Source organism: Perca fluviatilis, chromosome 14 (assembly GCF_010015445.1).
Source record: "Perca fluviatilis chromosome 14, GENO_Pfluv_1.0, whole genome shotgun sequence".
NCBI lineage: Eukaryota > Metazoa > Chordata > Actinopteri > Perciformes > Percidae > Perca > Perca fluviatilis.
In genome coordinates, this window is record NC_053125.1 from 28388992 (window position 1) to 28398991 (window position 10000).

Sequence of the window (10000 nt, forward strand, 5' to 3'; positions counted from 1 at the left end):
ACTTTTTTCAGGTCTTTTTACCTGAAATATTAGGAATTCTTTCAGACTTTCTTCCTGAAATATTACGACATTTTTCACGACTTTGTCCTTGAAATATTATGACATTTTTCACGACTTTCTTCCTGAAATATTACGACATTTTTCACTACTTTTACCCTGAAATATTATGACATTTTTCACGACTTTTTTCCAGAAATATTATGACTTTTTTTCACGAAATATTACGACTTTTTCACGACTTTTTCCCTGAAATATTAAGACTTGTTTCAGGTATTTTTACCTGAAATATTACAACATTTTTGACGACTTTTTTCCTGAAAAGAATGCGTTGTTGTTATTGAAGTATATTTAAAGTATATTTAAAGTATATTTAAAGTATATTTCGGGATGTTTCAGGCTCTGCTAACGGAACACGGAAACTTCTCGTGCGGGGCGATCGTCCTGTCCCGGCGCTGGGTGCTGACCGCGGCTCACTGCGTCTGGGCCAAACCGGCCTCCATCTTCAACGTCACCGTCGGTGAGACGTCAAAACAGCTTCCGCTAGATTTAGAGACCATAGAAACCATAGAGACCATAGAAACCATAGAGACCATAGAGACCATAGAGACCATAGAGACCATAGAAACCATAGAAACCATAGAGACCATAGAAACAATAGAGACCATAAAGACCATAGAAACAATAGAGACCATAGAGACCATAGAAACAATAGAGACCATAGAGACCATAGAGACCATAGAATCCATAGAATCCATAGAGACCATAGAGACCATAGAAACAATAGAGACCATAGAGACCATAGAAACCATAGAGACCATAGAGACCATAGAAACCATAGAGACCATAGAATCCATAGAAACAATAGAATCCATATAGACCATAGAGACCATAGAAACCATAGAAACCATAGAGACCATAGAGACCATAGAATCCATAGAGACCATAGAGACCATAGAATCCATAGAGACCATAGAGACCATAGAAACAATAGAATCCATATAGACCATAGAGACCATAGAAACAATAGAGACCATAGAGACCATAGAAACAATAGAGACCATAGAGACCATAGAAACCATAGAGACCATAGAGACCATAGAAACCATAGAGACCATAGAATCCATAGAGACCATAGAGACCATAGAGACCATAGAAACAATAGAAATCCATATAGACCATAGAGACCATAGAAACAATAGAGACCATAGAGACCATAGAAACAATAGAGACCATAGAGACCATAGAGACCATAGAAACAATAGAGACCATAGAGACCATAGAAACAATAGAGACCATAGAGACCATAGAAACAATAGAATCCATATAGACCATAGAGACCATAGAGACCATAGAAACAATAGAGACCATAGAGACCATAGAAACAATAGAGACCATAGAAACAATAGAATCCATATAGACCGTAGAGACCATAGAGACCATAGAAACAATAGAGACCATAGAAACAATAGAGACCATAGAGACCATAGAAACCATAGAAACAATAGAGACCATAGAAACCATAGAATCCATATAGACCATAGAAACAATAGAGACCATAGAGACCATAGAGACCATAGAAACAATAGAGACCATAGAGACCATAGAAACAATAGAACCATAGAGACCATAGCATAGACCATAGAGACCATAGAATATAGACCATAGAACAATAGGGACCATAGAGACCATAGAGAACCATAGAAACCATAGGACCATAGAGACCATAGGGACCATAGAAACAATAGAGACATAGGACCATAGAAACAATAGAGACCATAGAGACCATAGCATAGAGACATAGAGACCATAGATCCATAGAGACCATAGAGACCATAGAAACAATAGGAATCATATAGACCATAGGGACCATAGAAACAATAGAGACCATAGAGACCATAGAAACAATAGAGACCATAGAGACCATGAAAAAAGACCATAGAGGACCATAGAGAGCATAGAGACCATAGAGACCATAGAGATCCATAGAGACCATAGAGACCATAGAATCCATATAGACCATAGGAGACCATAGAAACAATAGAATCCATATAGACCATAGAGACCATAGAAACAATAGGACATAGAGACCATGAGAAACAATAGAGACCATAGGGGACCATAGAGACCATAGAACAATAGGGACCATAGAAACAATAGAGACCATAGAGACCATAGGAAACAATAGATCCATATAGACATAGAGACCATAGAAACAATAGGAGACCATAGAGACATAGAAACAATAGAGACCATAGAACAATAGAATCCATAAGACCGTAGGACCACAGAGACCATAGAAACAATAGGCATAGAACAATGAGCATAGAGACCATAGAACCATAGAAACAAATAGGCCATAGAAACCATAGAATCCATATAGACCATAGAAACAATAGAGACCATAGGACCATAGGGACCATAGAAACATAGAATCCATATAGACCATAGAGACCATATAAACCATAGAGACATAGAACCATAGAAAAAATAGAACATAGAGACCATAGAAACAATAGACCATAGAGACCATAGAAACAATAGGACCATAGAGACCATAGAACATAGAATCATATAGACATAGAGACCATAGAACAATAGAGACCATAAGACCATAGAAGAACCATAGAAACCATAGAATCCATAGAGACCATAGAGACATATAAACCATAGAACCATAGGACCATAGAAACAATAGAGACCATAGGACCAGAGAACCATAGAAACCATAGGGACCATAGAGACCATAGAACAATAGAGACCATAGAGACCATAGAACCATAGAATCCATATAGACCATAGAGACCATAGAAACAATAGGGACCATAGAGACCATAGAAACCATAGAGACCATAGAACATAGATCCATAGAGGACCATAGAGACCATATAAACAATAGGGACCATAGGGACCATAGAACAATAGAGACATAACCATGGAACATAGAACATAGGACCATAGAGACCATGAGAACAATAGAGACCATAGGGACCATCAAACCATAGAATCCATAGAGACCATAGAGACCATAGAAACAATAGGACCATAGAGACCATAGAAACCATAGATCCATATAGACCATAGAGACATAGGACCATAGAAAAAATAGGGACCATAGACAATAGGACCATAGGGACCATAGAAACCATAGAAACAATAGAGACCATAGAAACCATAGATCCATATAGACATAGAGACCATAGAACAATAGAGACCATAGAGACCATAGAAACAATAGAACCATAGAGACCATAGGAACCATAGAATCCATATAACAATAGAACAATAGAGACCATAGAAACCATACAACCTATATATAGACCATAGAACCATAGACCATAGGGACCATAAGGGACCATAGAAACCAGAGAATCATAGAGACCATAGAGGAATGAAACAATAGGACCATAGAGGACCATAGAAACCATAGAATCCATATAGACCATAGGGCATAGAAACAGAGACCATAGACCATAGAAACAATAAACCATAAACGTAGAACCATAGAATCCATATAGACAATAGAGACCATAGAAAAAATAGAACCATAGAGACATAAACAATGGGACCATAGAGACCATAGAGACCATAGAAACAATAGGACCATAGGACCATAGAAACAATAGAGACCATAGAGACCATAGAAACCATAGAATCCATATAGACATAAAACAAACCATGGACATAGGGACATAGAAACCATAGAATCCATATAACCATAGAGGACCATAGGAACAACGAAACCATAGAAACCATAGAGGACCATAGAACCATAGAAACAATAGGGACCATAGAGACCATGAAAACCATAGAATCTATAAGACCATAGAGACCATAGAACAATGGGACCATAGAGACCATAGAAACAATATAGACCATAGACCATAGAGACCATAGGAACAATAGGAGACCATAGAATCCATAGAGATCATAGAGACCATAGAGACCATAGAAACAATAGGAGACCATAGAATCCATAGAGGATCATAGGACCATAGAACCATAGATCCATAGAACCATAGGAGACCATAGAGACCATAGAATCAATAGAGACCATAGGACCATAGGAACCATAGAAACAAAGGACCATAGAACCATCGAAACATAGATATAGAGACATAGAGACCATAGAAACATAGGAAGCATAGAGACCATAAAAAAAGACCATAGGAACCATAGAATCCATAAACATAGAGACCATAGAACCATAGAAACCATAGGAATCATAGGACCAAGAGACCATAGAAACCATAGGACCATAGAACCATAGACATAGAGACCAAAGAAACAATAGGACCATAGGACCATAGAACCATAGAATCCATATATCATAGACCATAGGGACCATAGAAACAATAGAGACCATAGAACCATAGAACACCATATAGACCATAGAGACCATAGAGGACCATAGAAACAATAGAGACCATAGAGACCATAGAAACCATAGAAACCATAGAATCCATATAGACCATAGAGACCATAGAAACCATAGAAACAATAGAGACCATAGAGACCATAGAAACCATAGAATCCATATAGACCATAGAGACCATAGAAACAATAGAGACCATAGAGACCATAGAAACAATAGAGAATAGAACCATAGAAACAATAGAGACCATAGAGACCATAGAAACCATAGGATCCATATAGACCATAGAGACCATAGAACAATAGGACCATAGGGACCATAGAAACCATAGACCATAGAAACCATAGAATCCATATAGACCATAGAGACCATTGAGACCATAGAACCATAGAAACCATAGAGACATAGAGACCATAGAACAATAGAGACCATAGAGACCATAGGAAACAATAGACCATAGAGACCATAGAACAATAGGGACCATAGAAACATGAGAACAATAGGGACCATAGGAACAATGAGGACCATGGGAGCCATAGAATCCATAGAGACCATAGAGACCATAGAAACAATAGAGACGATATCATAGAGACCATAGAGACCATAGAGACCATAGGAATCCATAGAGACCATAGAGACCCATAGGAAACAATAGAGACCATAGAGAGACCATAGAGACCATAGAACCATAGAGATCCATAGAGACCATAGAGACCATATAAACCATAGAGACCATAGAGACCATAGAAACCATAGTAGAGACCATGAGGACCATAGAGACCATAGAATCCATAGAGACCATAGAGACCATAGAAACCATAGAGACCATAGAATCCATAGAAACCATAGAATCCATAGAGACCATAGAGACCATAGAAACCATAGAATCCATAGAGACCATAGAGACCATATAAACCATAGAGACCATAGAAACCATAGAAACCATAGAATCCATAGAATCCATAGAATCCATAGAAACCATAGAGACCATAGAGACCATAGAGACCATAGAAATCCATAGAATCCATAGAATCCATAGAGACCATAGAGACCATAGAAACCATAGAGACCATAGAGACCATAGAGACCATAGAAACAATAGAGACCATAGAGACCATAGAGACCATAGAGACCATAGAGACCATAGAGACCATAGAGACCATAGAGACCATAGAGACCATAGAAACCATAAAATCCATAGAGACCATAGAGACCATAGAGACCATAGAATCCATAGAGACCATAGAGACCATAGAAACCATAGAGACCATAGAATCCATAGAGACCATAGAGACCATAGAATCCATAGAGACCATAGAGACCATAGAATCCATAGAGACCATAGAGACCATAGAATCCATAGAGACCATAGAGACCATAGAGACCATAGAATCCATAGAGACCATAGAGACCATAGAGACCTTATCTTCATTAAGAAGAGATGCCTAATGACAAAAACATGTGTGTCTGTGTCTCCGTGTGTGTGTGTGTCTCTCTGTGTGCGTGTGTCTATGTGTTTCTTTGTGTATATCTCTGTGTGTGTCTCTCCGTGTGTGTGTGTGTGTGTGTGTGTCTCTCTGTGTGTCTCTCTGTCTCTGTGTGTGTGTGTGTGTGTGTGTGTGTGTCTCTCTGTGTGTCTCTCTGTGTGTCTCCGTGTGTGCGCACGCAGGTGAACACGACCTGCGTGCACGAGGGCACCGAGCAGCAGCGCGCCGTGGTCAAGGTCCTGGTCCACCCCGGCTACAACATGTCGCAGCATGGCCACGACAGCGACGTGGCCATGCTGCGGCTGCAGCGCCCGGTGAAGCTGGGCCTCTACGTGGTCCCGGTCTGCCTGCCGGCGAGGAACAGCACCTTCAGCCACACGCTCGGCACCGTGCGCCACTCCACCGTCTCCGGCTGGGGCCGCCTAGCGCAGTTCGGCGCCACCGCCGGCGTGCTGCAGCGCCTGACCCTGCCGCGCGTCTCGCTGCAGGAGTGCCAACAGCACACCAGGCTCAACATCACCAGGTGGGACTTATTCATTTTTTTCATGAAATATTACGATTTTTTTCACGATTTTTTTCCTGAAATATTACGATTTTTTTTCATGAAATATTTAGCCTTTTTTCACGACTTTTTTCACGATTTCTTTCCTGAAATATTACGGGAAATATTTGAACTTTTTTCACGAAATATTAGACTTTTTTCACGACTTTTTTCCTGAAATACTGCGACTTTTTTCTTGAAATATCACGACTTTTTTCACGACTTTTTCACTGAAATATTACGACTTTTGTCACGACTTTTTTCATGACTTTTTTCACAACTATTTTCCTGAAATAATCAGATTTTTTCACAACTTTTTTCACGACTTTTTTCCGAAATATTCCGACTTTTTCACGAAATATTACGACTTTTTTCCTGAAATATTTGGACTTTTTTCACGACTTTTTTCTTCAAATATTAAAAAAAATTTCACGACTTGTTTCCCGAAATATTACAACTTTTTTCACGACTTTTTCTCTGAAATATTCCGACTTTTTTCCTGAAATATTACAACTTTTTTCACGACTTTATCCCTGAAACATTCCGACTTCTTTCACGACTTTTTCGCTGAAATATTAAGTTTTTTCCTGAAATATTGCAACTTTATTCACGACTTTATCCCCGAAATATTTGGACTTTTTTTCACAACTTTTTTCACGACTTCTTTCACGACTTTTTTCCTCAAATATTACGACTTCTTTCACGACTTTATCCCTGAAATATTAAGACTTTTTTCACGACTTCCTTAACGACTTTTTTTCCAGAAATATTACCACTTTTTTCACGACTTTTTTCCTGAAATATTACGACTTTTTTTCCTGAAATATTAACATTTTTTTCCTGAAATATTCCGACTTCTTTCACAACTTTTTTCACGGCTTTTTCTCCGAAATATTACGACTTTGTTCACGGCTTCTTTCACGACTTTTTTTTCCGAAATATTACGACTTCTTTCACGACTTTTTTCACGAAATATTACGCCTTCTTTCACGACTTCTTTTACGACTACTTTCACGACTTTATCCCTGAAACATTATGACTTCTTTCACGACTTTTTCGCTGAAATATTAAGTTTTTTCCTGAAATATTACGACTTTACTCATGACTTTATCCCTGAAATATTTGGATTTTTTTTCACACATTTTTTCACGACTTCTTTCACGACTTTTTTCCTCAAATATTACGACTTCTTTCACGACTTTATCCCTGAAATATTAAGACTTTTTCACGACTTCCTTAACGACTTTTTTCCAGAAATATTACCACTTTTTTCACGATATTTTTCCTGAAATATTACGACTTTTTTCACGACTTTTTTCACGGCTTTTTCTCCGAAATATTACGACTTTGTTCACGGCTTCTTTCACGACTTTTTTTTCCGAAATATTACGACTTCTTTCACGACTTTTTTCACGAAATATTACGACTTCTTTCACGACTTTTTTCACGAAATATTACGACTTCTTTCACGACTTCTTTCACGACTTCTTTCACGACTTTATCCCTGAAACATTAAGACTTCTTTCACGACTTTTTCGCTGAAATATTAAGATTTTTCCTGAAATATTACGACTTTATTCACGACTTTATCCCTGAAATATTTGGATTTTTTTTCACGATTTCTTTCACGACTTTATCCCTGAAATATTAAGACTTTTTTCACGACTTCCTTAACGACTTTTTTCCAAGAATATTACCACTTTTTCACGACTTTAATCCTGAAACATTACGACTTCTTTCACGACTTTTTCGCTGAAATATTAAGATTTTTCCTGAAATATTACGACTTTATTCACGACTATATCCCTGAAATATTTGGATTTTTTTTCACGACTTCTTTCACGACTTCTTTCCTCAAATATTACGATTTCTTTCACGACTTTATCCCTGAGATATTAAGACTTTTTTCACGACTTCCTTAACGACTTTTTTCCAAGAATATTACCACTTTTTTTAACGACTTTAATCCTGAAATATTCCGACTTCTTTCCCGATGTTTTCCCTGACCGCCACCAGGAACATGTTCTGCGCCGGGCTGAAGGCGGGCGGCCGAGACGCCTGTAAGGGCGACAGCGGGCGGCCCCATGGTGACCTACTACAAGAAGACCTGGTTCCTGACCGGCGTGGTGAGCTGGGGCAAGGACTGCGCCAAGGAGAACCTGTACGGGGTCTACGCCAAAGTCAGCCGCTTCCTAGACTGGATCCAGGGCGCCATGGCCAACAACTGAACGCCACTCAGGACGCTTAACCATCCTGGTGTCTTCAAGAAGTTTTTTCCTTCAAACTAAATGTCTAAATAATACCGTGGATGGTTGACTACGATGCTCTTCACAAGTTAAATAAATGATCAATTCATACATTGGATTTGGGTTTTTATTCAATTTTATAACATCTGATAAAACATCTGATAAAACATCTGATAAAACAACGTTGAAAAAAGTTTTAAAAAATTTCGTAAAAAGCTTCAGAAACGCAACGGAAAACAACTTTTTCCCCGAAATATCAAGATTTTTTTCACGACTTTTTCTCTGAAATATTACAACTTTTTTCCTGAAGTATTTGGACTTTTTTTTACGACTTTTTTCCTGAAATATTACGATTATTTTCATGACTTTTTTCCCCGAAATATTACGATTATTTTCATGACTTTTTTCCCCAAAATATTACGATTATTTTCATGACTTTTTTCCCCGAAATATTACGAGTTTTTTCCTTTTTTTGCTTTTTCACGACTTTTTTACTGAAATATTACGAATTCTTTCACGACTTTTTTACCGGAAATATTACGTCTTTTTTCACAAAATATTACCACTTTTTTAAGGAAATATTAAAAAAAAAATTCCCAAAATATTACGACTTCTTTCACAACTTTTTTTCTGAAATATCTGGACTTTTTTCATGAAATATAAAAAAAAAAAATTACAGCTTTTTTCCAGAAATATTACGACTTTTTTCCCTAAATATTACGTCTTTTTTCCCGAAATATTACGTCTTTTTTCCCGAAATATTACGACTTTTGTCCCTGAAATATTACGTCTTTTTTCCCGAAATATTACGTCTTTTTTCCCGAAATATTACGTCTTTTTTTCCGAAATATTACGACTTTTTTCCCCTAACTAACTACTAAAACATGATGTTAAAGAAACATTAATCTGACAGATTATATATACAAAACATGACAAAAACGGCAGATACTTTTTTACTGAAATATTACGAATTCTTTCACGACTTTTTTTCCGGAAATATTACGTCTTGTTTCACAAAATATTACCACTTTTTTAAGGAAATATAAAAAAAAAATTCCCAAAATATTACGACTTCTTTCACGACTTTTTTTCTGAAATATCTGGAGTTTTTTCATGAAATATATAAAAAAAAAAAACTTACAGCTTTTTTCCAGAAATATTACATATTTTTTCCCGAAATATTACGTCTTTTTTCCCGAAATATTACGACTTTTGTCCCTGAAATATTACGTATTTTTTCCCGAAATATTACGACTTTTGTCCCTGAAATATTACGGATTTTTTCCCTAAATATTACGGCTTTTTTCCCTAAATATTACGACTTTTTTCCCGAAATATTACGTCTTTTTTCCCG

General features: G+C 37.2%; 1 pseudogene; it reads left to right on the forward strand.

Annotated features, from left to right (window-relative positions):
• LOC120572288 overlaps positions 1–8762 on the forward strand; it is an 11434-nt pseudogene extending 2672 nt beyond the window's left edge.
• The last annotated feature ends 1238 nt before the right edge of the window (positions 8763–10000 follow it).